Here is a 27,805-nt window from a genome sequence, read left to right as displayed (position 1 = left end):
GATAATTCATTTTACCTCAATTAGAATGGAAAAGATTGGCCCAAAAATGAACAACAAATGTTTGGAGTACTGTAACCCTCTTCAAGCCATGAAGACCCCAGGGAGTGGAGGTAGGGTGGGAGGAAGGGCTCCTGCATCCAGACACTGGGGAAGAATAGGACAGGAAAGATAATAAAACTCACCTGTATCCTACCCCAGTAATACTGATTCATCCCTATTAAATAGAAGCCATGCGTTACACAATTATTCACACTATGCTGTGCATAGTTCTCATGGTGGGCATTTGCATTAACATGCATCATGGCTGCAGGGCCCCACACAGTAGAATCACAGACTTAACATATACCTTCTCTCATGACACCATTATGCAGTGTCTGTGGAGGAAGAAACCCCTAGATGTTTTTCTAAGGTATTACATTTCTTAAAGATACTACATTCTCAGGTACACACAATCAGTAGATAAACCAAATGTTTGAGAATTAATGGGTATTATGACAATATGTCAATTCAGGGAATCACTGTGGATAAAAGAGTATTACAGAAAGTAAAAGTTCTGATTCATACAGGAAACTTGATTTCAAAATTGACTTAAAGTTGCTCATTTGGAAATCAATTCAGGAGAACCATTAGTTTCATGAAAAAGAGACACAAACTGTGTAGAATGGGGCCTGGACATAATATTGACGTTCAGACATCTGTTAGGAAAAAAATCTATTACTCAAGGAGACCCTGGAAAGCAAAACCAAGATTAACACTCTCCAGTTCTACAAACCATGCTGCCTACTATTGTGACTTGGTCAGGCCAGGCATGACCTTTTTGGATCTCTATTCTGTTTCATCAACCATGACATCATCTGGTATACATGTTTGTATCATCATAAATGACTTTCCCATGAGAAGAGTCATGGGTCACATTTGTGGCTGAATTCACTAAGTCTTTCGTATCTTAGAACTGGATCTCTGTAGTCTTGGATGAAATCATACTGCCTGTGGCTGGAGAACTTTTGAAAATATTTTCTATCCATAATGTTTGTTATTCTGAATGCAGAACCTCAGATTCAAAGCCTGTGGGGGGAAAAAAAGTATTGGACAGTTCCACAAGAGAGTAAACAGTCTTGTCAGAAAGAACTTGGGATGACTCAAGGGATAACTTGAGTCACCAATAAAATGCCAAATAATCATGCACACATAAGCCATGCATAGCTGTGCTGGAAACAGCAGAGTTCACCTTATCCTGCTCAAGGAGGAGCAGATACTTTGTTAATATGCTGTTCTCTTGGATTTTTATCTCTTACCTTCTACAGATTCCAATTCTTATGTGCTCCTACAGAAGCAGCGAGTGCTTAGTCAACATGAACTACTGTTTAAAGGGGAAAGGAAATGTGGTGATTGTTAGATTGTTCCCTGCTTTTTCTGTCTACCCACTCAACAAAACAATTGACTGGAGTATGCTTAAATTCAACAACGAAATTATGATTGAGTAAGTCCTTTATCATATATTCATTTTCAAGATTCAGCATTCACATGTCCCACAAGAAGTACAGATTCAAATATCATTATTCCAATTTTTACTACTAGTAAGAAATATCCTCTCTTCCTTTCTTAGATATTTCTGCAGTCCTGTGACTCATCTGGTACTTCCAAAGAACAAGGAGTTTGGTGTTAATACAGTTTCTTTCCACAGGAGATACTGGAAATTTCCACCATATTCCCTGCCATGCCTGTAACTCCTAAGAGTTTAGATGTTTTCAATATTAGCTCTACAAGAGAAAGATTATAAAATAAAAAGTTAATAGGGTATTTGAGAGGGATGTGGACATCTAGCTGTGCTCCTTGAGAAGGGATAATGCCACTGTTGTTAGTGACCAACTATTTCCTTGTGTGAGGCTCCAGTGACAAACAATCTCTGTGTGTGCTGCTGACAATTTGGAAGCAGGAGTGTCAGGATTAGAAATGGAGACCTACTATCTGCTTTACAGATACCTTCATCTGTGTGAGAATTGTTTATCTTACCTTTAATATTTGTATTCTGGGATAACTTACCAACCATGTTTACCTATTTGCTGCATATAAATCATATGTGTATTTGTTGTTGTTATGAATGTGTTTCTACACACACATTGATTGTTCTGGGGCCTCTGAAAATGTTTCTAGGTGTTCTCAAAGATGCAAGATTAAGATATAGTGTCAAACAAGTCTGCTTGAATTTCTTAGGTCTTGCTAATGAGAAACAATCATTCATGTTACTGTTTGAAGGAAGACAAGAATATTTTATCCCAGGCAGACAAGGCCGTTGCTGGAGGTAACCACACAATGAGTATCTGAAAATGAGAAGTGCACCTTGCACTCAAGTGTGAACTCAACAAGGGAGCATGGAAATACACATTCAGAAATGAAGTTAGAGACAATAGGTGGGGACGAAGGAAAATTCACCTAATAAAGGCATAAGACTGAAGATGGATTATTGTTAGTGTGGCATTACTGTGTCTGCTAAAATTTGACTATGGAGCTAAGCCATTAATTAATTCAGCAGTGGAAGAGGAAATGTCCAAGTGTAAAATGTCATTAAGGATATTGTAATAGGTTTTGCCTTACCATAGGCATGGGAAATTTAGACATTGATCCCTCAACAAAACATTGTATGGAATAGGAATCCTTGCTTACTTCAAGAAAGATTAAAAAGCTCAATAGTCTTCAAGATGTTTACACCTTGCATACTAAGATAGAAACTATTCTGATTTGCAGCAGATGCTCTCCTTGTTCCTCTTCTTCTCCTCTGCTTTCCAATCTCAACAGGTCAGGCACCACTGTCCCTCAGCCTGAATGCCTTTTCAGGTTGTTCTACAGCAGTCCCATGCCTACAAACATCACACTTGTAATGTGTGATGTTTTTAATTAACTTGTAATGTGTAATTAAATGAGCTCTCTGTGGCTGGCTTGCTGAATATGTACAAGAAGAGAGGGCTGTTAAATGTGACTTAATACACTATGAAGTTAGAAATAAAACTAAAATGAACTTACATTTTATCATACATATTAAATGCATGATAAAAAATAACATGTCTGGTTTAGGCAGCACATTTTTTTATTATTATTATTATTTTATTGGATATTTTATTTACATTTCAGATGCCATCCCATTTCCCCATCCTCCCCCCAGAAAACCCCTATCCCATGCCCCCTTTTCCTTTTTGCTTTTCTACACTTTTTAAAAATGTTAATCAAAGGCATTATAAGTTTGGTAATGCTCAATCAGAAGTGTAACCTAATACCCATCCTAGATATATCAACTATCTTTGACTGGTGAAGACACATGAACAACTGCCTCCATATCCCCCTCTCTTTCTCTCTCTCTCTTTCTCTCTCTCTCTTTCTCTCTCTCTCTCTCTCTCTCTCTCTCTCTCTCTCTCTCTCTCTCTCTCTCTCTCTTTCTCTATCACCTAGCTTCTCCTCTCCTTCTTCTCCTCCTCTCCTTACTCCTTCTCTTCCTCTCGGTATTCCTCCCACCTTAGCTCCTCCTACATATCACCCTTCCTGTTAAAATAAAACTTTTCTCTCAAAATACAATTAGAGCATAATTATGCCAATATGTACCAGTGAGGTGTAAGTTAGTCCTAATACTCAGTCCATCATTTTGTTGACTAACCAGAACCTCTGTCATCTCTCCTAACTAAAACACTTAGTTCTGGACCTGGCTTTTTTCTTGGCTTTAGAATGAATGTCAGCTGAAAACCATCCACTCAAATCTTTTCTCTCAAAGTGAATAGGCAGGATTGGCTATGACACTATAAGTTTTCAACCCTGTCAGAAATCCAGAGTGACTGAGTTAGCTAAAATTATGGGAAGCACAAAGCATAGCTTCTAAAACTTAGCTAATTTATAGAGACCCCTGAACATATGGACAGTCCCTATACTACAAAACATTGGAGCATCTGATCTTCAGCCTTCTGGCCCAGGATCATCTGACAGACCTAGTGATGCAGCATTATTAAGGGCTGATTACTTTGTCTAGGCAGATATAATCAGTCAACTATTCTGCAAGAGTGTCCTTTTCTGGACAGTAATTTGTCTGTAGATGAAAAGAGGCAATTCTTTAGGCAGCACATTTTCAAATTATATTTTTTACTGAGATTGGAGCACATGAAAGCATATACTCTTCAAGGTCCACAGGTGCTTTCATACTCTAATACAATATTTTACTAGTTATAAGAAACTCCATATATAATTTGAAAGAGAAACTGTTCTTTCCTATGCTAAATTTCATCATGGTACAACTGTAGCTGCATTAAGTATAGTTGTCTTTATTACCATAACTACAAAAGGCCAAACATTGTGGAGCTAGAGTTATTTTCCATGACACTAATTTTGTGTGGTGTAATTTTATTATTGTGTTTCCTTTCTTGTTGTCAAAATTTAGATGGTAAATGAATGTTTGATAGGTTCTGAATATATGAAATATGATGTTCATCAGAATAAAGCAGATTGATTTACAGTAGTATATGTATGCACATTATAGAATTTTTATGCACGATTATTAATGACAGTTTCTTTCACTGTATATGAAGTGTTTTTCCTTCACTGGACATAAAAATATATCCAAGTTATATTTTATCAGTAACATGTGCATGTATATATCAATAACTTGTAGTGAATTATATATTTGAAGAATATGAAAAGTCAGATTTTAAGGTTTTTTAACTTTTCTGTAGATACTTTCCATTTTCACTATTTTTCAAATTAAAAGACATAAATATCTCCTTACTGCTTATTTGAAAACATTTTACAATGTATTGTTTATTTTAAATACTTCTGATATTTCATGCTGAAAGTATAAAATATCATGAACTTTTAGTTGTCCAAGGTATATTTATCAGTTTTCAAGACTGTTTTCTCAAATATGGCACATCTCTCCAGTTTTATTCTAAAACTATATTGCACTAATTTTTTTAGGCTTTGCATTACTATAGTTATCAGTAATATTTATACATGTTCATTTCTCATCATGTCAACAGTATCATGAGAAACATACAATGGTTAAATTATTAAATGTAATGTATCACTTTTTTATTTTGGTCAGATTAATTATACAACTTATTGTAAACCATGTTCTCTCAAAATCAAGTGTCTTTCTGGGCATCGTGGCGGTACATGCCTTTAATCTGAACATTTTAATTCACAGACGCGGGGACCTGTGTTTTCTAGGCAAGCATGATCTAAACAGAAATCTGGAACATCCAAATAAATATACTGAGCACTCTTGTAGAAATGGCTTTTTAGATTCTCTTAAGTGCAGAAAAACCTTTTAAGTAGAACTAGTAAAATAACAGGGTATGTAAATTGCTTTTGGAAAAAAATCATATATAATACAGCTTGAGGAGTATATAACTACCCTTGAGAACCCCACAGCATCTTGGGTCCCAGGAGCATGAAATGCTTTTAGCCTGTGTGCTCACAGCTAGACAGAGAACCATTGTCCCATATTATGCACTGTTGTTTATATAGTGATATATATATATGTATATACATATATGTATACACATATATACACATACACACACACACACATATATATATATATATATATATATATATATATATATATAGAGAGAGAGAGAGAGAGAGAGAGAGAGAGAGAGAGAGAGAAAGAGAAAGACAGACAGACAGAAGAAAGTCCTTATACTTCATCTGGTCTTATTACAAATGTCATAAAAAGCATTCAGACTAATATCTTTTGTGTTAAAAATGACCTCAAACTTTAGAGCATAAAAATCCACTAGTTTATAGAGAATAGAAAGGTTCTTGGAAAGAATGTGTATGTATTGAAAGTATTTTTTCATGTAGAAGGGCCACTGAAAGCTGCTGAATACATGGTAGAAAATAAAGGTGTAAACACATCATTTGTCTAGTGGTTTACAAAGGCACAAGGTATGTTAAATGTAGTGATAGAACTGACTGCTGATGTCATTTAACATCAACATCTCTATTTAGTTTTTTTTCCCCATACTACCTGTCTATTGCTGACAATGCAGTATTGAAATCACTCACCCTCTCTGTGCTATGGTTGATCTGTTCTTCTAAATCTACTATTGTTTCATTAGTGAAGTTGAGTACTCCTGTGTGTGATGTGTACATGATTAGAATTTTAATACCCTGTTGTTAAATTTTTTCCTTTAATAAGTATAAAGTATATTTGACTAGCCGTTCAGAATAGGTTTTGTTTGATGTATATTTTGCTACATCTCAGAATAGCTATGCCTCCTTAGATTTCTTTTTCTTATTGTTTTCATTTTCAATTCATCTTTACCACAGCTTTGCTTCCCTCCACTAATCCCAGCCCCACCTCAAGTCCTTCTCCCCTTATCCAGGCAACCATTTCTCTTCAAAAAAGAACAAGCCTCTTGAGGGATATCAGCCAAACACAGACAGCATAACGAGATACAATAAGACTGGTCATAAACACTCATATCAAGGGGGAGAGGCAACCCAGTAGAAGGAAGTGTTCAGATCAAACAAAAGAATCAGCGACACCCCAACTTCCACATTTAGTAGTCCCACAAAATCACTAACCTAACAACCATTAACACATATCAGGAGGACCTAGTCCTGCTAATTTTATTCTGTGGGCTGTGATCTGCTAGTGTTCACAACCTCAGTGTCTGCTCCAAATTTTTCTTCCTCAGGCATATCAAAGTTCCAAGGGAAGGATCCAGTGGAGATATCCTATTTGGTCTCTCTCCCTACCTAATGTTTGACTATGGTTCTCTGTGCCTGCTCCCATTAGCTGCAAGTGGGGGCCTCTCTAATAACAAGTGAGCTAGGCACTGATCTATGAGTACAACAGAATACCATTGGGAGTCATTATACTAATTTCTTTCTATCCTAGGTCTGAGGGCTATCAAGCCTCTGGCTCCTGGTCATCTGTACAGTGTCAAGCATGTGCTCCCTTTCCTGGTGTGGAACTCAAATTATACCATTTATTGGTTGGCTGCACCGACAAGTTCTGCCTCTCCATTGCCTCAGTACATCTCACAAGCAGGATAAATTATAGGTGGAAATTTGTATGGCATTGATGTGCCAGTCCCGGCACTGGAATGTTTGCCTGGTTACAGAGATGGATTGTTCAGGCTTCATATTTTCCTTTAATAAAAGTACTCATTAGAATCCTACTAGTCACCCTCATAGAATTCTGAAAGCTGTTACTGAACTAGGTATGCACATTGCTTCCCAAATTTCCCCCAGTTTTGTCTGGCTTGCCCTGTATTCTCTCCCTCCATCTTTTTCTCCACTCCTACCTGACCACTCCAGTTCCCATCCCTACCTGCTCACAGTCCACTCACAAAGTCTATTCTATTTCTCCTTCCCAGAAAGACCCACGCATCCCACTTATCCTTCCTTGTTCCTTAGCCTATCTGGGCTTATGGATTGTAGCATGATTCTCTTTTACTTATAAACTAATATCCACTTATATCTGAGTACATATCATGTTTATCTTTCTAGGTCTGGGTTGTCTCACTCAGAATAGTTTTTTTTTTTCTAGTCTCATCAATTTGCCTGAAATTTTCATAATGACATTATTTAAAGCTGGATAATACTCCATTTTATAAATATACCACATTATCTTTATTCATTCTTCAGCTGAAGGGCATCTAGATTGCTTCTAGTTTGTAGCTATTGTGAATAAAGAAACTATGAACATGGCTGAGCAAGTGTCCTTGTGGTAGGATAAAGCGTCCTTTGGGTATATGCCCAAAAGTAGAATAGCTGGGTCTTGAGGTAGGCCAATTCCCAGTTTTCTAAGGAACTGCCATATTATTTTCCATATTGTCTGTACAAGTTTGAATTCCCACCAGCAATGGAGGAGTGTTCCCATTGCTCCAAATCCTCACCAGCATGTGGTGTGTCTTGTGTTTTTGATCTTAGTCATTATGACAGGTGTAAGATGGTATCTCAAAATCACTTTAATTTGCATTTTCCTGATAGCTAAGTATGTTGGACATTTTTTATTAAATTATTTTATTTACCCTCTAAAAGTTGCCTCCGTTCTCAGTCCCTTTGTCCCTAGTTCTTCATCCCTCTTCCCCTTACCTCTGAGAGGAACAGATTTGACAGAGACATCCTACTTAGAGCTGAGTATTCCAAGATCTCTCACACTCTCTACATAATGTCTGTCTGAAGGTGAGTCTCTGTATTTGATCCCTTATGCTGCAAGAGTAAGTGTAGGTTTTGATTTTTCAGAACCTGCTTTATTTGGGGTCCTTTTTTAAAATATAATTTTTTATTTATTTACATTTCAAATGTTTCCCCTTCCAGGTTTTGCACACACACACATACAAACACACACACACACACACACACACACACACACACACACACACAATCCCCCCACCCTATCCTTCATTCCCTTTGCCTCTAAGAGGGTGCTTACCCACTCATGCAATCCTACCTTGCCCCTCCAGCATCCCCCTTCACTGGGGCAACAAGCCTCCATAGGACCAAGGCTCTCTCCCCCACATTGGTGCCAAATAAGGCAGTCCTCTGCTACATATGCAGCAGGAGCCATGGACCCACCCATGTATACTCTGGTTAGTGGTATAGTCGTTGGCAGCTCTATAGGTTCTCATTAGGTGATATCCTTGTTCTTCCTATGAGGTTGCAATTCCCTTCAGCTCCTTTAGTCCTTCCCCTAGATCTTCCATTGGAGTCCCTGGTCTATGTCCAATGGCTGGTTGTGTCTGCATCTGGCTTAGTCAGGTGCTGGCAGAACCTCTCAGAGGACAACCATACCAGGACCTTGAGGAGGCTGCTGCATGGGATAGGGAAGAAAGATGGAAGGGGGGTGCAGAAACAAGTAGGGGAAGAGACAGGAGAGAAATTCAGAGAGCCTGGAAAATGAATAGAAGTAAGTAGCACTGTGGAGTGGGGAATTGGGCGAACCACTAGAAATTCGCAGACACTAGAAATGGGATAGGCTCCCAGGGATGACATTAGCAGAAATACCCAAAGGAGGGGAGATAGAACCTGAAAAGACCACCCACAATAGACAAGCATGGCCCTCAGTAGAGGGATGGGGCCACCCACCCATCTCAAAAATTTTAACCCAGAATTGTTCCTGTCTAAAGGAAATACAGGGACAAAAAAAATGGAACAGAGACTGAAGGAAAGGCCATCCAGAGACCACCTCATTTTAGTATTTATCCCATGTGCAGACACCAAACCCCTACACTATTGCTGATGCCAAAAAGTACTTGCAGACAGCAACATTCCTTTAACAGTTTCCCAACCATTTCAGTTTTCTCTTTTGAGAATTGTCTGTCTGACTGTGTAGCCAACCTTTGATTTGTATTAATTGTCTTCTTGATATCTAGTTTCTTGAGTTCTTTACATATTTTGGATATTAGCACTCTATCACATGAGGAGTTGGTGAAGATCTTTTCCAATTTTTTAATCTGCTGTTTTGTCATTTTGACAGTGCCCTTTGCCTCATAGAAACCTCTCTGTTTCATGAGTTCCCATTTATTAATTGTCAGTATTAGTGCCAGTGCTAGATATCAATGTTCTGTTCAAAAAGCCATCTCCTGTGCCAGTGTATTCAATGCTACTCCCCACATTAGATTCTATTGGGTTCTGTGTATCTGGTATTATGTTGAAGTATTTGACCCACTTTGACATGAGTTTTCTGCAGGGTGATAAATAAGGAACAATTTCCATTCTTCTACATTAGACATCTAGTTAGACCAATACCATGTTTTGGAGATGCTTTCTTTTTTCATTCTGTATTTCTGAATTATCTAACAAAAATCTGTTGTTCATAGATGTGTGGATTTATCGCTGGGTCTTCAACTTGATTCCATTGATAAACAAGTCTGTTTTTATACCAATACCATGAAAATTTTTCTACCATACCATTGTAGAACACCTGGAAATCAGGGATGGTGGTAACTCAAGAATTTTTTTTTAGTTTTCAAGATTGTTTTAGCTACTCTGGGATTCTTGTTTCTCTCTCTCTCTCTCTCTCTCTCTCTCTCTCTCTCTCTCTCTCTCTCTCTCTCATTTTCTTTTTTTAATTGGATATTTTGTTTTATTAATTTACTTTATTCATTTTTATTTTTCGAGATTGTTTTAGCTACCCTGGGATTTTTGTTTTTCTACAAAAAGTTATTATTGTCCTCTCAAGGTCAGTAAAGAATTGAAGCTATGTTGGAATATTGGTGGGGATTGCATTTAATCTGGTGATTGCTTTGGGTAGTGTGACCATGCTTACTATCTTTTTTAAATTGGATATTTGTTTATTTACATTTCAAATGCTATCTCATTTCCCCATTTCCCCTCAGTTGAGTGTTCTCTGTTCTACTCTGCTCCCCATTTTTCAATAGGCTTATTTTGTTCTCTGGCATCTAACTTCTTGAGTTTTTTGTATATAGTGGATATTAGCCCACTAATAAATGTAGGATTAGTAAACATATTTTCCTGCTCTGTTGGTTGTTGTTTTGTCCTATTGACGATGACCTGTGCCTTACAAATGCTTTGCAATTTTATGAGGGCCCATTTGTCGATTCTTGATCTTAGAGCATAAGCCATAGGTGTTCTGTTCAGAAAATATTCCCCTGTCCCCAGTGTTCAAGGCTTTTCCCCACTTTCTTTTCTATTAGTTACAGTGTATCTGGTTTTATGTGGAGGTCCTTGATCCACTTGGATTTGAGCTTTGTACAAGGAGATAAGAATGGATCAATTTGCATTCTTCTACATGTTGACTGTCAGTTGATCCAGCATCATTTGTTGAAAGTGCTGTCTTATTTCCACTGGATGCTTTTAACTCCTTTGTCAAAGATCAAGTGATTATAGGTGTGTGGGTTCATTTCTGGATTTTATTTCTATCCTATTGACCTACCTGCATGTCTCTGTACCAATACCATGTGGTTTTTACCACTAATGCTTTGTGGAACACGTGAGGTCAGGGATAATGATTTCCTCAGAAGTTATTTTATTGTTGAAAATAGTTTTTACTATCCTAGGTTTTTTGTTATTTCAAATGAATTTGAGAATTGCTCTCTCTAATTCTGTGAAGAATTGAGTTAGAATTTTGATGTGGATTGCACTGCATCTGGAGATTGCTTTCGGCAAGTTGGCCATTTTTAATATATTCATTCTGCCTATCCAAAAATATGACATTGGCCAAGGACAAGGAAGTAGGCTTCAGGCAGGAATCTGACATTAGGCTAGAACAAAGAAGTAATTTCGGGTAGGAATCTAAATCTTAGTCTAGATTAAAGAAGTAATTTCAGACAGGAATATAAATTTTAGGCTAGAAGAAGGAAGTAGGCTTCAGATATGAAAATGACCCTGGGCTAGGACAGGGAAGTAGGCTGAGATATTTTGGTCATCCTGATATGCCTTTAGAAACAGTGATCATGGAGTGTTCACATAATTGGGTTTAATGCCTTGCTTATTCTTGGACTATTTGTGTTTATTGTATTGCTTGTTCCTTGACTATTTGCATCTATTGTATTGCTAGACCCTCATCCTAGAACTGACCTTAATACTTGCATGTAATTAAAATGGTATAAAAGCAAAAGGGACGAGGAGAGATGTGATAAGAGATTCTAGGGAGAGAAAATGGGGAAAGGGAATGACATCTGATATGTAAATAGATAAAATATTTCATTAAAAAAAATCCTACCAATCCCTGAGCCTGGGAGATCTTTTCATCTTCTGAGACCTTCTTTGAGTTAGTTCCTCAAAGTTCTTGTCATACAGATCTTCACTTGCTTGGTTAGAGCCACACCACAATATTTTACATTATTTGTGATTATTGTGAAGGGTCTTGTTTTCCTTTCTTTCCTAGCCCATGTATTCTTTGACTAGAGGAAGGCTGCCAATTTGTTAGAGTTAATTTTATGTCCAACCATATTGCTGAAGTTGTTTATCAGCTGTAGGAGTCCTCTGGTAGAATTTTTGGGGTCTCTTATGTATACTGTCATATCATCTGCAAATACTGATATCTTGACTTCCTCCTTCCCAATTTATATCCCTTTGATCTCCTTTTGTTGTCTAATTGCTCTGGCTAGAACTTCAAGTACTATATTGAGTAGAAAGGGCAAGAGTGGGCAGCCTTGCCTTGTTTTTGGTATTAGTGGGATTGCTTCAAATGTCTCTCTATTTAGTTTAATGCTGTGTGTTGTTTTCCTATATATTTCTTTTATTATGTTTAGATTTGGGCCTTAAATTCCCGATCTCTCCAATGCTTTTAACGTGAAGTTGTGCGGTATTTTCTCGCAGACTTTTTCAGCATCTAATGAGATGATCATTTTTTTCCTTTGAGTTTGTTTATGTAGTGAATTATATTGTTGAATTTCTGTATATTGGATCTCCCTGCATCCCTTGGATGAAGTCTATTTGATCATGTTGAATAATCACTTTGATGTGTCCTTGGATTTGGTTTGTAAGAATTTTATTGAGTATTTTTTACATTGTTATTCATAAGGGAAATTGATCTGAAGTTCTCTTTCTTTGTTGGGTCTTTGTGTGGTTTAGATATCACCATAACTGTGACTTCATAGAATGAATTGGGTAGTGTTCCTTCTGTTTCTGATTCTATTTTGTGGAATAGCTTGAGATGTATTGAAATTAGGTCTTCTTTGTAGGTCTGATAGGATTCTACACTAAAACCATCTGGCCCTGGGATTTTTCTTTTTTGAGTTGGGAGAATTCTAAAGACTGCTTCTACTTCCTTATGGGTTATGGGACTGTTTAGATGGTTTATCTGATCTTGATTTAACTTTGGTACATGGAATCCACCTAGAAAATCATCCATTTTATCTAGATTTTCCAGTTTTGTTGAACATACACTTTTGTAATAGGATCTGATGATTTTCTAAATTTCCTCACTTTGTGTTCTTATGTCTCCCGTTTCATTCCTGATATAGTTAATTTGAATACTGTCTCTGTGCCCTCTAGTTAGTTTGGCTAAGGGTTTATCTGTCTTATAAATTTTCACAAAGAACCAGCTTCTGGTTTTGCTGATTCTTTGTACAGATCTCTTTGTTTCTATTTGATTGATTTCATTCTGAGTTTGACTATTTCCTACTGTCTACTCCTCTTCAGAGTATTTGCAATTTTTGTTCTAGAACTTTCAGATATGCTGCTAAGATGCTACTGTATGATATCTCAAATTTCTTTATGGAGGCACTCAGAGCTATGAATTTTCCTCTTAGCACTATTTTCTTTGTGTCCCACAAATGTGAGAATGTTGTGCCTTCATTTAAAATAAATTCTAAAAAGTCTATAATTTCTTTCTTTCTTTCTTCCCTGACCAAGTTATTATTGAGTACAGAGTTGTTAAGCCTGCATGTGTATGTGGACTGGTTTTTTTTTTTATTTGTTTGGTTGGTTGGTTTTTGGTTTTTTGTTATTGAAGAACAGACTTAGTTCATGGTGATCCAATAAGATTCAAGGGATTCATTCAAAGTTCTCATATCTGTTGATGTTTGTTTTGTGTCCAATTATATGATCAGTTTTTTAGAAGGCACCATGAGGTGCTGAGAAGAATGTATATTCTTTGTGAAATTTTCTGTAGATATCTATTAAATCCATTTGGTTCATAACTCCTCTTATTTTCACTGTGTCTCTGTTTCTGTTTCCATGATCTGTTTACTGGTGAGAATGGAGTGTTGAAGTCTCCTACTATTATTGTCTGAGGTGCACTGTATGTGCTGAGCTTCAGTAATGATTCTTTAAAATGCAGGTGCCCTTGCATTTGGTCCATAGATGTTCAGAACTGAGAGAGTTCATGTTGGTGAATTTTTCCTTTCAGGAGTACATAGTATCCTTCCTCATCTTTGTTTAAAAACTTTTGATTGAAAGTCTATTTTATTGAATATTAGAATGCCTACTCCAGCTTATTTCTTGGGAACATTTGCTTGAAATTTTTTTCAGTCTTTTACTTTAAGGTAGTATTTGTCTTTGTTACTGAGGTGTGTTTCCTGTATGCAGCAAAATGCATGATCCTGTTTGTGTATTTAATCTGGTAGCCTATCTCTTTTTATTTGGGAATTGAGTCTTTGATGTTGAGAGATATTAAGGACCAATGATTGTTGCTTCCAGTTATTCTTGTTGTTACAGCTGGAATTATGTTTGTGTGGTTCTCTTTTGGGGGGGGTGTTGTTGTAAGATTAATTTCTTGCTTTTGCTTGGGTGTACTTTCCCTTTTTGTACTGGAGTTTTTCTTCTATTATCTGCTGTAGGGCTGGCCTAGTAGAAAGATATTGATTCAGTTTGGTTTTGTCATGAAATATCTTGGTTTCTCTAGACATTTATCATCATTGAGGGTTTTGCTAGGAATAGTAGCCTTGGCTAGCATTTTTAGTCTCTTATGGTATGACATCTGCCCAAGATCTTCTGGCTTTTAGATTCTCTGTTGAGAAGTCTAATGTAATTCTGATAGGTATTACTTTATATGTTACTTGGTCTTTTTCCATTACTGCATTCAAAATTCTTTCTTTGTTTTGTACATTTGATGTTTTATTTTGTGATGAAAAGAACTTCTCTTCTGGTTTGCTATTCGTCGCTGCTTGTATGTATATGGGCATGTCTTTCTTTAGGCTAGAAAAGTTTTCTTGTATTATTTTGTTGAAGATGTTTGCTGACCATTTGATTTGGGAATATACACACTCTTCTCTAACTATTTTTTTAGGTTTAATTGTGTCCAGGATTTTATGAATTTTTTGAGAAAGGAGCTTTTTGATTTTGTATTTTCTTTGACTACAATGTTGATTTCTTCTAAAGTATCTTCTAAGCCTGAGATTCTCTCTATCTCTTGTATTCTATTGGTGCTGTTGTATCTGTGAATCCTGCTCCTTGGTTTTCCATCTCCAGGGTTGTCCCCTTTGTGTTTTCTTTAATGTTTCTATTTCTATTTATAGATAAATCATGGACAGTTTTGTTCAATTCCTTCACATGTTTGATTTTATTTTCCTGTATTACTTTGACTGATTTATGTGTTTCTTCTCTAAGGGCTTCTACTTTTAAATCTGTACTCTCCTGTACTCCTTAAAGTGGGTTACTTTTTAAGTCTTCTATCATCTTCATGAGATGTTATTTTAGATCTGAATCTTCCTTTTCAGTTGTGTTAGGGTATCCAGGACTTGCTGTTGTTGAAGAACTAGATTCTGATGTTGCCAAGTAGTATTTGTTTCTGTTGCTTATGTTCTTATGCTTGCCTCTGGCCAACTGGTTATCTCTGGTGTAGAATCTTATTTAAAGATAGGTATACAGAAACCTCAGGAATGGCATATATAGCTTGATTAGGCTAGCCCCTTTTGTCCTGGGAATTCATTTATTCCTGCCCATCATGTTACAGCTTGTGTCTAACTACATGAACATGTTGGCAGACAAAGTACACGACTTGCAACTGAAAATGAACCCCCAGACAGAGCTATTAATTTAACAGGATGGCAAACCAAGGATGGATAAGATTCTGCACAAAGCCTTAACAACATAAGACATAAGTGCATTGCTTTTGATAATGCATATTCCACCATGGGTAAGGAAGGCATTCTTGTCAGAAAAACTTAAGACAGACCAGTCTGGTTTATGCAATAAAGGGGGGGGGCGGGATGTGGAGAGCTTTTCTGGCTGCCTGCCAGGAGTCTGACATTGGACACAAAAAAAAAGAAATGGGCTGCTTGGAAAAAATCTGACATATGGCAAGGACAAAGAAATGGACTACAGGCAAGATTATGACATTAGGCTAGAACAAAGAAGTAACTTCAGGCAGAAATCTAAATTCTAGACTAGAACAAAGAAGTAATTACAGGCAGAAATCTAAAACTTAAGCTAGAACAAAGAAGTAGGCTTCAGAAATGAAAATGACTTTGGGCTAGGACAGGGAAGTAGGCTCAGATATTTAGGTCATCCTGATAAGCCCTTAGAAATAGTGAACACAGGACTCTGTTTATTGTCCTGCATGTTCTTTGATTATCTGGGTTTATTGTCTTGCTTGTTTTTTTCACTATTTGCATTTATTGTATTGCCAGTTCCTCAACCTAGAACTGACCTTAATACTTGCATGTAATTTAAATGGTATAAAAGCAAAAAAGGAGGAGAAAGCCTGGGATAGGGGATTAATGATAGGAGGGATGGAAAAAGCGGATAACATCTGAAGTGTAAATAAATAAAATATTGATAAAAACAGAAAAATGATAGACAGATAGATAGACAGACAGATGGATAGATAGATAGATAGATAGATAGATAGATAGATAGATAGATAGATAGATTAAAGAAATTTTAAAGGAATCACCAAATAACATGGGAGAGAAAGCTACAACTAGCTCATTTCTTGCCACCAAATGAAACTTACAGTTCTAGAAATAGATTGAGTCATTCACAAAATAGGGCCTCAGGAAACACCCAAACAAACCAAGCTATGACTAAGGCTATTGGTTGCTCTACACAAAATGAAGTTAAGGCCCTATTGCTGAACACAACACTAACACAACTTATTGAATAGGAAAAAGATGAGCTGGTCTTTACCTAGAACCTTTATTCCTATGAATTAATGTTCATGATATTGGAAGGTGCTTGCCATCCTTTCAAAGGAGAAATGTAAAGATCTACCTAATACAAACTCTCTGATCAACAGCAGTTTCCTGTCTGCAAGATATAAGCATGCAATAGTGCAATAGTGGCACAAAGCTTATGGGAATAATCAATTATTTAATTAATTAAGCAATTTCTGATTGGATTTAAAGTCTCTGCCTCTTTGAAATGGAACCCAACACTGCCTGGGCTGCCAAGAATCTGAAACTAGATAGGCCATGATCCTAACAGAAAAACAAATAGTATATTGTTATGCTAAATTGATGTCAAAATAAAATGACATCTCCTTAGAATATTCTATTATGTTCATAGATCAATGTCTCACTCTGTAATCATCAGAGAAGTTTCCTACAGTAGTAGCACACTCAGTTTTAAATGAAATATAAGCATAAAATTTATTCAGGGGTCAAGAAATGCAAAAGTGAAAGAGGAAAAATTACAAGAGCAAGAGAATATGAAAGAGACTGAGGAAACAAAGCCTTCTAAACATTGATAAGTGATGGACATATGAGCTCACAGAGACTGTAGAAACATGTAGAGGACCTGCATCAGTATATTACAGATAAACTGCCAGTGCTGACAATTTAAATGGACACAAGACCACATGTTAAATTTTCAAGCTATTTGTGAGCTATCACAAGCCCCCATCCATAACCCAATGGCACATACAAAAAATAATTATCTCCAATGAGTTTCTTTGGGTATACAAACTATTCTTAAAGCCAGGACCATGACCAATAGTAAACAGAAAAAAGAAAGCAGAAAGAGTAAACTCATTGGCACATTTTTCACCATACATGAATTTTGTATATGTATTATATATAGAATGTTTTTGTTGGTATGTTTTGTTTTTATGATTTTCTACAAAAGAAAGCACATTTGTCTCTGTATCTCTATATATTTTTGTTCCTTGTCTTTTTACTTTGGCTCTTGTTTGTTTGACTGTTTGTTTATTTTGTCCTGTTCTGATTTCTTTGTTTTTATTTTAATAGATTGTTACTCAAACATTTTTGTTTTCTAGTAACAGAAGTAAGAATGGGTGTGGGTTTGGGTGGTATGAGATGTGGGGATGACCTTTGACAAAGTAGTGGAGAGGAAAATGTAATAAAAATATACTGGGTGGAAAAAAGAAACTATTTTCAATAAAAAAATAAGTAAAGAGGAAAGACTAATCCTATTTTATTCCCAAAAGATACTGAGAAGATATTGAAAGATGGATATTTGGAAATAGAAGCATTCAAATTGTAAAAGCCATTGCACAAACAATATGTGATATGAATCTTCCTCCTAAATATTGTTCTGCCTTCTGTTCAGGTTTAAGTTGAGGAACTACCAATGTATTTTGGCCATGAGGTTTGCCATTGAGGAGATCAACAGCAACCCCTATCTTTTACCCAACATATCCCTGGGATTTGAGGCAAATAATGTCCCATATGGTCAAATGTACCATTTGGTCCAAACTTTTTAGCTCACTTTCAGGGTCTAATTATGACATCCCTAACTACATAAGTGCAAGTGAGAGCAATTCAGCTGCTGTACTTACAGGACCATCATGGGCAATATCTGAATACATAGGGACACTTCTGGATCTCTACAAATTTCCACAGGTGAGAGAAGATGAGATAGGACATGAGGTCAGTACAACTTGGTGACACTTAAGGAGGCTGTGAGGTTAAAAAGGGAAACTTAGATCAATCTTCACAGAGAGGGAGGTGAGGCAGACAATTATAGATCTGCATTTCTGTACCTTAGAACAGATAAAAAGGGAATGGTAAAGTAAACACAGCACACTACTGAACGTAAAATTTTTTGTGTATTTTTCTGGAAAACCCATAAAAAGGCAAGTTTGACCTTCAAAACAGGATTGGTCTAAAGACTTCAAACCATTACTGTAGAATTGAGTTGAATTTTATGACAATATTCTTGTTTCTGATTTTTTTTTTTCTACAGCCTACTTTTGGGCCTTTTGATAGTCTTCTGAGTGAACAAAGACGGTTTTCTTCTCTGTACCAGGTGGCCCCCAAGGACACACTTCTGACACATGGCATTGTATCTTTGATGCTTCATTTCCACTGGACCTGGGTGGGGTTATTCATCATAGATGATGACAAAGGTGCCCAGACTCTGTCAGATTTGAGAAGTGAGATGGATAAAGATGGAATCTGCACAGCATTTGTAGAAATGATCCCAGTCACCAGGGGCTCATTTTTGACCAAATTTTGGAAAAATCAGGTGCAGATCCTGGATTCATCATCAAATGTGATTATTATTTATGGGGATTCTGATTCTCTATTAAGCTTAATAGTAAATATTAAGCAGAAGTTACTCACATGGAAAGTATGGGTACTGACTTCACAATGGGATGTTTCTAAATTTGATGATTATTTCATGATAGACTCATTGCATGGGGCTCTTGTTTTTTCACACCATCGTGGGGAGATTCCTAATTTTACAGATTTTATGCAGAAATACAACCCGTCCAAATACCCAGAAGACACTTATCTTCATGTATTGTGGCACTCATTCTTCAATTGTTCATTTAGTAAGAAAGATTGTAAAATTGCACAAAACTGTTTGCCTAATGCCTCCTTGGGATTCTTGCCTGGGAACATATTTGACATGGCCATGAGTGAGGAGAGTTATAATGTATACAATGCTGTATATGTTGTGGCCCATAGTCTGCATGAGATGATTCTCGATCAAGCACAATCTCAAAGTCATGAAAAAGGAAAAAAAGATGGTATTCTTCCCTTGGCAAGTAATGTCACTTCAAGTAGTGTCACTTCAGCACTTCAGTGGTATTGTGATATGCACAATATGACACTCAAACACTTTATAAAATCACTCAAACTAGGCAAATTTTAGTTTAGATTATATTGTCAACAATCTGCAAGAGAGACCGTGTATTGTTTGTGTGTGTGTATGTGTGTGTGTGTGTGTGTGTGTATAGTTTTATTACAAAGAGCCATACAATATTTTCATGGTAAAATTTTCAATATGAAAGGCTCATTTACCCCAGATTTTACACAACAAAGAAGTCAGAGACAGGAAATTATCACAATGAATATGAACACCTCTTAAATGCTTATATTATGTAAATGATCATACATAAAATCATTAATTTTGCCATGTGAACCTCTAAATATTTTTAAAATATAATTGGGTATGACTATATTTTTAAAGAAGCTGAGAGTTTTCTCCATGCACAGTCATCACTTAGAGGTACTTGGCTCTAACTATTTTAATGAACACCTTAGAGCATTTTAGAACATAATGATGCTTTCAGTATCAAGTATTAGATGTAATTGACACCTATATTAAAGATGCTTTTTATATCAGGGATTAAAATCAAATACAGATATTTCCTGATTGTGCTTGGTTTTTACTTCCTTGAAGTTTATAAAATATAAATGCATGCATCTCTCTTAGCTTCATCCCTTTTTAAGGAAAACACAACTCATCAACCAGAATGAAGTGAATGTGGGTCTGGATTGGAAAAGGAAATCACATGTAAAGTATGATATTCTCAACTTTTGGAACTTCCCAAAAGGCCTTGGGCTAAATGTGAAAGTAGGAACATTTTCTCCAAATGCTCCAAAGGACCAGAAATTGTCCATATATTCTAACATGATACAGTGGGCCACAGGATCGACAGAGGTGGGTTGTGTCATACTTCTGTGTTTTGAACAGTATATAAATCACAGAATCATGTTTCTGAATGTCAGGAGTCTTCATCACTCACACAAGACTCACTCATATGCAAGTAATGACCACCAATATGCAGAATTATCTTAACACCTAATTTTGCAAAATGAACTATTTATTTTCTAATCTTCTCATTTATTTAATATAATAAATACAGAATATTTCAAGAAGACTTTCATTACTGTCTCAGGTCATCTGACACAAGGTTTGCTTAATCCTGTCTTGGAAGTTTTCAGTCAATGGTCAGTTGGCCTTTTTCTTCTAGGCCCCAGTCAGGACAGAAGAGCACGTTGGGAATGTATAGCTCTGTTATTTATTTTACTGTTGCAAAATGCTACATAACAAAACAATGTGGGAGCATTTTTCTAGGCTCACACTTTGAGAGTATATTCTATCACTGTGGGAGGCCATGTTCTTAGGTGGTAGAGGCAGTAGTTCACATTACATTAACAGTCAGGGTGCTGAGTGCTGTTGTTAACATCCTTTCCTGTTTTTTGCTTATTCAGGCACCATGGCCAATAAATCAGAGCCACCCACTATTAGAGATGGTCTTTTCACTTCAAGTAAATTAACCTAAGAACTATTTTACAATAACTCTCATAGATTCATTGCCACAGTGATTCTAAAATGCATTACACTGACGTGATAAACATATATCATGGAAAAAATTATTTGTGTAACCAACAGTAAAGAGGCAGTAGATTTGTAATCAAATCAATACATGGTACCAAGAACATAAATCGTTACTTCTATGCCTCATCTCATGAACTTTCAACAATTTTCTGACAAATTCATATTATTAGGGCCAAGCATGGACTACAATGGTCTGTAAATGACAATTCCTAGTAGTAAAAACAATCCAACTATCTGCATTTAGAGAAACTGACAGAACAAATTAATGGTTCTATATTCAAAACAACTCTATTGGAGATTCCATTTAAATACCTGACTATATGTTATTATACATTCTAGTCTCAGATTCCACAGTCTGTATGCAGTGAGAGCTGTCATCCTGAATTCAGGAAAACCTACCAGGAGGGCAAGGTTGCCTGTTGCTTTGACTGCACACCTTGTCCACAAAATGAGATTTCCAATGAGACAGGTAAGTGTCAGTCATGCAGAAGACATTCCTACCTGCCCACATCTGCAATATGTAAACAAATAGAAAACATCTATAAGTCAATTGCAATTAGTTCACTGCAGTGAAGATAATTGTCTTCCTTCCAGATGTCAGAAAAATCACAGGTTACTGTCTTATTTTTCCCACAGAAGTAATACATTCCTGACATTAAAATTCATACCTGCTTTTTGTTCTTGAACCATTGTGGTTGAGGCTGCCTGCAGAAAATCACTTTATCCACACCAGAATACTCTACTTCATTTCACCATGCATTTTCTCTTGGTTTCTTTCCTATTGATATTACAAAGCAATTTGACCAAGCATCTTATAATAGAAGGGCATTAATTGGCTTATATTTATTTTCAGGTACTTAGAGCCTGTGAAGGCAGAACAGAGACATGTGTAAAAGTTTGAATTACAAGGACTCCCATATGATATGCTTTTATAGTTGAATACTTGTACTACAGTTATAGAATTGTTTGGGAAGGATTAGGAGTTGTGGCCATGTTCAAGGAGATCTGTCATTACGGATGGGTTTGGAGGTATCAACAGCTCATTTCATTTCCATTTAGTATTCACTCTCCCTCTTTTCCACTCTCTCCCTCTCCACTTCTATCTCCTCCTCCACTTCTACTCCCCCCCCCCTTGCCTCATGCTTGTGGATCAGATGCAAGCTTTCAGCTATTTTTTTCAAACCCCCTTCTTTCTGTAATTTGCCAAGTTTTCCATCTGGAAGTGCACATCTGCAAATTAAATGCATTCATTTTTAAGTTGCCTTGGTCATGATGTCTCTTCTCGGCAATAGAAAATTAACTAAGGCAACATAACAAGAACAGTTGACAACTCACATGCTGATCCACAAGTAGGAGACAAAGAAGACACACTGAGTGGTGAGATTCTTAAAGACCTTCAAAAGCAACATGCCTCCCCCAAAAGAGCCTCATTTCCTAGTCTTTTTCAGATAGTCCCACCAATGAGGGACGAATGTACACAAATCCTATAGGGTGGGAGCATTCTCATTTAAACGGCCACATTTTGCTCCCTTACATGCATGTTCTCATTAGCAAATCATAATGTTATTTTTTACTTGGATTTTATGCATTATACAACACATCTTAATCACTTCCTCCCCTCCACCCAGTCAATATCCCTGACATTCTCCTCTCCTCCAAATCCACTGCTCCTCCAGTTCCCTTCACTAAGTGACAAAAATATCAACTGAACATGCCATTACCAGATACAATAAAACTGGGCATGAGCCTTCATTTCAAGTCTGGACAAGACAACCCAGTAGGAAAAAAAAAATCCCATGAGCATCCAAGAGAGTCCAACATACCCCATTTTCACTATTAGAAATTCCATTACAAAAAGCCTACTTTGGAATGATTCTGTTTTGATGTCCATTCTGTTACCTGTGTCTTTTAATTGGGGAATTGAGAACTAAGGATTGATAATTCCTATTATTTGGGGGGTGGAGGATGAAGGATGGTTGTATGAGTAGGGGTCCTTTCTTTTTCTGGAGTGAAATCATTTATTGTTTGCATATTCGTGAATTCAATTAAACTCCTTGGGTTAAAGTTTTCTGTCTAGTGCTTTCTACAGGAATGGATTTGTAGTAAGATTACATTTAAATTTGTCTTTGCTATGAAATATCTTGTTTTCCCTATGTACAGTGATTGACAATAATGCTGCACTGGTATATAGGTCTCCTACTGTCTGCAAAACATTTGTCTAGGTCCTTCTGACTTTTAGAATCTGCACTAAATTATTTATTTTCTGTGTCTTCTTGAATGTAGTTAGCCTCATTGGGTTGAGGTTTCCCTTCTAGTGTCCTGTAGGGTTGAGTTGGTGGAAAGATATTGTTTAAATTGTGTTTTATCATGGAATATCTTGGTCTTCTCATGTACACTGATTGAAAGTTTTGCTGGATGATATCTGAGATCCCTTAGTGTCAGGAGCCATAATGGGACAAGCTAATAATTAGCAGATGATCGTCCTGAAATTCTTGCCTCAGATTCATATATAATCTGCGACGAGTGTGCCCCATTAGCAAGGCTGTGGTGGATGTAATTTTAGGAAATATTCCTTCTATTAATAAACTTTTCATATTATTATTATTATTAAACATATGTAACAATCACTAAGCAATAGCACACCCCTTTGGAACAGATCTCTGCAGATCCACGAAGATGTACTGTCTTGTAGTGATACTATATAAACAAATAGATGACTTCTTAAGTCTTAATGATGATCCTATAAGAATTCATAAAATTATATCAATGATCATTAAGCTCTTTTATAACAGGACTGCTATTAGGTCCCTCACGCATAGTCAAAACTGCAATGAGAACTCTGCCAGTCTCCCAAGTGTTATCAATTAATTGTCCCAAGAGAGATAGTAACCAGACTTTCTCCTGCTCAGAGCACATGCCAAGAAGTTGTAAAACAATTAACTAAGGTCACTAAAATGGAATTCACAATTTATTATAGGTACCAGGACAGAAGAGAAAATATTGCCTGGGTTTATCTATACAGAACTTCACTAATTTTTTAAGTTATAGTTTCAAACTTTCAGCAAACCTGTGGAGCTAGACAGGTAATGAATGTCTAGCTAGATAATTACTCCTGATAGGTATGCATGTAAACATTCTGTGTTGTAAACTTCTATTTCAATTTATGATTTGAATTTCCGTGTGAACTTGTGATGAACTTTGTAACATGTGACCATGTACTCTGAAAGATGTATAAGTTCAGAGGACGAAAAGATGAGAGTTAGTTAGAATGAGTTAGAATGAGTTAGTTAGTTAGTTAGTTAGTTAGATGGTTAGAAGAGTTAGAATAGTTAGATATAGAATAGAGTTAGATTAGAGAGTCAGAATAGAAAATAGAATAGAGATAGAATAGTTTTTCCCTTTTCCCAAATAGAAGTTTTCTGTTTTCCCCACTTAGGACCTTTCTGCTTTTCCCCTTAAATAGCCTTCATTGGAAACTTTTACACTTAGTAATAAACTCTATATAATAACTTTTCTTAAGTGTTTATTCTTTCTGTGACCTCAGACTAGCAAACTTAAGTTACAGACCAGCAGTTCCTGCTGAGATACAACAAAGGCCACATTGCCTAATCCTCTGCTGTTAGGCTGCAGGTATTAATCACCCTAGCCTGCAGTCTCTTAGCCTCAGAAGAAGTTTTTAGGATAGTACAAGGCTATTTACTTAACCCATTGCTGATTTTAGGGCTGAAATGCAAGTGCCAGAAATGGCAGTTGCTGGTCACGGAATCAGGGACAGCAGGTCAGCTACAGTAGCATAGTAAGTGAACTTTTCTAGGGTAGATAAGTAAACTTTTATTACAGCAACCCTAAAATCTTGTAAGGCTCAAGGCCTTACCCGGAACCTCATAAGACCTAAGTCTTACCAACACCCCCTCCCACGCTCTTCCACCTTCCATTCCTCCCCCACCCCTGGGGCTGCCTCAAGAAGAACTGGACTAGGAGAAGAAAGAGGCAGCTTCTTCACTCTAACCCATGCCAGAGCTGCCCTCTCCCCGCTCCCCATTCCCCACATCTTAGGACCTAGGAGGAGTTAGGGGAGGGCAAAATCCTGAGCAGTATGTATTATATAAGGAATATGAATGATATTGTCGTGTTATAAAGAAAATTAAATATAGTTATAAATTGAAAGGTATATAGAAATATAAGTATTTTGTTAATCTATTGAAAATATGCCAAATAAACACATGTGTACATTATGATCTAAGAGTAAATTGACAAGGTATCAGGAACAGTGTTCAAATGTTATTTAATATAGACATAAGAAATATATCATCAGTTCTGTATCTAGTATTACATAGCTAGTATTGTTCAGAGTTATGAGAACTGTGTCACTGGTGAAATACTTCAAGGTTACTAGAATTTCAGAATACTAATTCACTCAGGTTCCTTCTGAGAATGAAGAAATTTAGAGAACACCATGGATATTTTACATTTAAAACACATATAAGAATATCATTATAAGATTAGAATTTCAAAAGACATTTTATTACACTAAAGTCTTATGTGCTCTTACAAATAGACAGTATTAATAAAGAAGCAATGTGAGAGCTGAAATAGGATAATGCAAGGTATGTCAGTGCTCTAACGACTTCTAAAACCAATATAAATGAGTCACTAAAAGCAAGGATACCATATGTGTAACAACAGAAAAATAATTCATTCTGTTTATTTCATATAAGCATGAAGTACAAAAAAAAACTGAGTTTAGAAATGTTGTCTGACAGTCCAGGTTGCCTTACATGGATAGTTGGTTTTCAAAACGTCAGAAGTCCATAGAATCGATGTTACAAATATTTCTATATTAATGTTCATTTTGATTAGAGACCTGTCTGCTCCTGATAGCTTCCTGTCATGGATTCTAAGAAGAAATTGAGCATCCTTGGAGTTACTCCAGTTGTGCTGTGACAGCCACTAGGCAAGAATTGCCTCTTTCCATCTACAGACAAATTACTGTCCAGAAAATGACACATATGCAGAATAGTCGACTGATTATATCTGCCTAGACAGAGTAATCAGCCCTTAATAATTCTGCATTACTAAGGTCTGTCAGATAATTCTGGGCCAGAAGGCTGAAGATTTGATGCTCCAACATTCGGTAGAATAGGGGTTTTCCAGGTGTTCAGAGGTCTCTATAAATTGGCTAAGTTTTAGAAGCTATGTTTAGTGCTTCCCATAATTTCAGTTAACTCAGGCATTCTGGATTTCTGACGGGGTTAAAGACCTATAATCTCATAGCCAATCCTGGCTACTTACTTTGAGAGAAAAGATCTGAGTGGATGATTTTCAGCTGACATTCATTCTAAAGCCAAGAAAAAAGCCAGGTTGAAAACTAAGTGTTTTAGTTAGGAGAGATGACAGAGGTTCTGGTTAGTCAACCAAATGATGGACTGGGTATTAGGACTATCTTGTACCTCACTGGTACAATTAGAAATAATTATTCTCTAATTGTATTTTGAGAGAAAAGTTTTATTTTAACAAGAAGGGTGAAGCTAGGTGATGAGAAAGAGAGAGAAGGGGGGCATAGAGGCAGATGTTCATGTGTCTCCACCAGTCAAAGATAGATTATATATCTAGGTTGGGTATTGGGTTACACTTCTGATTGACCATTACCAAACTTATAAAGCCTTTGATTAACAGTTTTTAAAAATGTATAAAAGCAAAAAGGAAAAGGGGGCATGGGATAGGGGTTTTCTAGGGAGGAGAAATGGGGAAAGGGGATGACATCTGAAATGTAAATAAAATATAAAAAAAGAAATGTTATCTGGAAAGTGTTTTTATAAGTACATTAGAAACAAAGCAAGATTGTTCTGGTAACAGCGCAGTATGTAGGAGCTGGGAAATGGCTTAGAATAAAATGGGAAAGCAGAGTATGCACTCATGATCAACTGCATTTCTACCAGATAGGGATCAGTGTGTGAAGTGTCCAGAAACTCACTATGCAAACACAGACAAGATCCACTGCCTACAGAAAACTGTGACATTTCTGGCCTATGATGACCCCTTGGGGAAGACACTCAGCTTCATGTCCCTGGGATTCTCCTCACTCACAGCTATTGTTCTTGGAGTGTTTCTGAAGAACAGAGACACCCCCATTGTCAAGGCCAATAACCTGGCTCTCAGTTACACTCTGCTCATCACTCTGACCCTCTGTTTCCTCTGTCCCTTGCTCTTCATTGGCCGTCCTAGCACAGCCACCTGTATCCTGCAGCAGAACACTTTTGGACTTCTCTTCACCATGGCTCTTTCCACTGTGTTGGCCAAAACTATCACTGTAGTTATAGCCTTCAGGATCACTGCTCCAGGAAGAGTTAGAAGAAGGATGCTGATATCAAGGGCCCCTAATTTCATTATTCCTTTATGCACCCTGCTCCAAGGTTTTCTGTCTGCAATTTGGCTGACAACATCTCCTCCATTTATTGATAAGGATGCTCACTCAGAACATGGACACGTCATCATCATTTGCAACAAAGGCTCAGCTATTGCTTTCCATTGCACCCTGGGATACTTGGGAGCACTGGCCCTAGGGAGCTACTTTATGGCTTTCTTGTCTAGAAATCTACCTGACACATTCAATGAAGCCAAGTTCCTGGCTTTCAGCATGCTGGTGTTCTGCAGTGTCTGGCTCACCTTCCTCCCTGTCTACCACAGCACCAAGGGGAAGATCATGGTGGCTATGGAAGTCTTCTCTATCTTGGCTTCCAGTGCATCACTCTTAGGCATCATCTTTGTCCCCAAGTGTTACATCATATTATTAAGGCCAGAAATTAACTCACTTCGTTATATCAGAGACAAAACATATACTAGGAGGAAAAAAAACCTTCTTAACACCTAG

General features: G+C 36.9%; 1 pseudogene; it reads left to right on the top strand.

Annotated features, from left to right (window-relative positions):
* The first annotated feature begins 1,265 nt into the window (after positions 1-1,265).
* On the top strand, positions 1,266-27,805 carry LOC143440664 (vomeronasal type-2 receptor 116-like; annotated as a pseudogene).

This window comes from Arvicanthis niloticus, chromosome 30, assembly GCF_011762505.2.
Source record: "Arvicanthis niloticus isolate mArvNil1 chromosome 30, mArvNil1.pat.X, whole genome shotgun sequence".
Taxonomy (NCBI): domain Eukaryota; kingdom Metazoa; phylum Chordata; class Mammalia; order Rodentia; family Muridae; genus Arvicanthis; species Arvicanthis niloticus.
The sequence above is the reverse complement of the archived record's forward strand: the minus strand, read 5'-3'. Positions and strand labels throughout refer to the sequence as shown.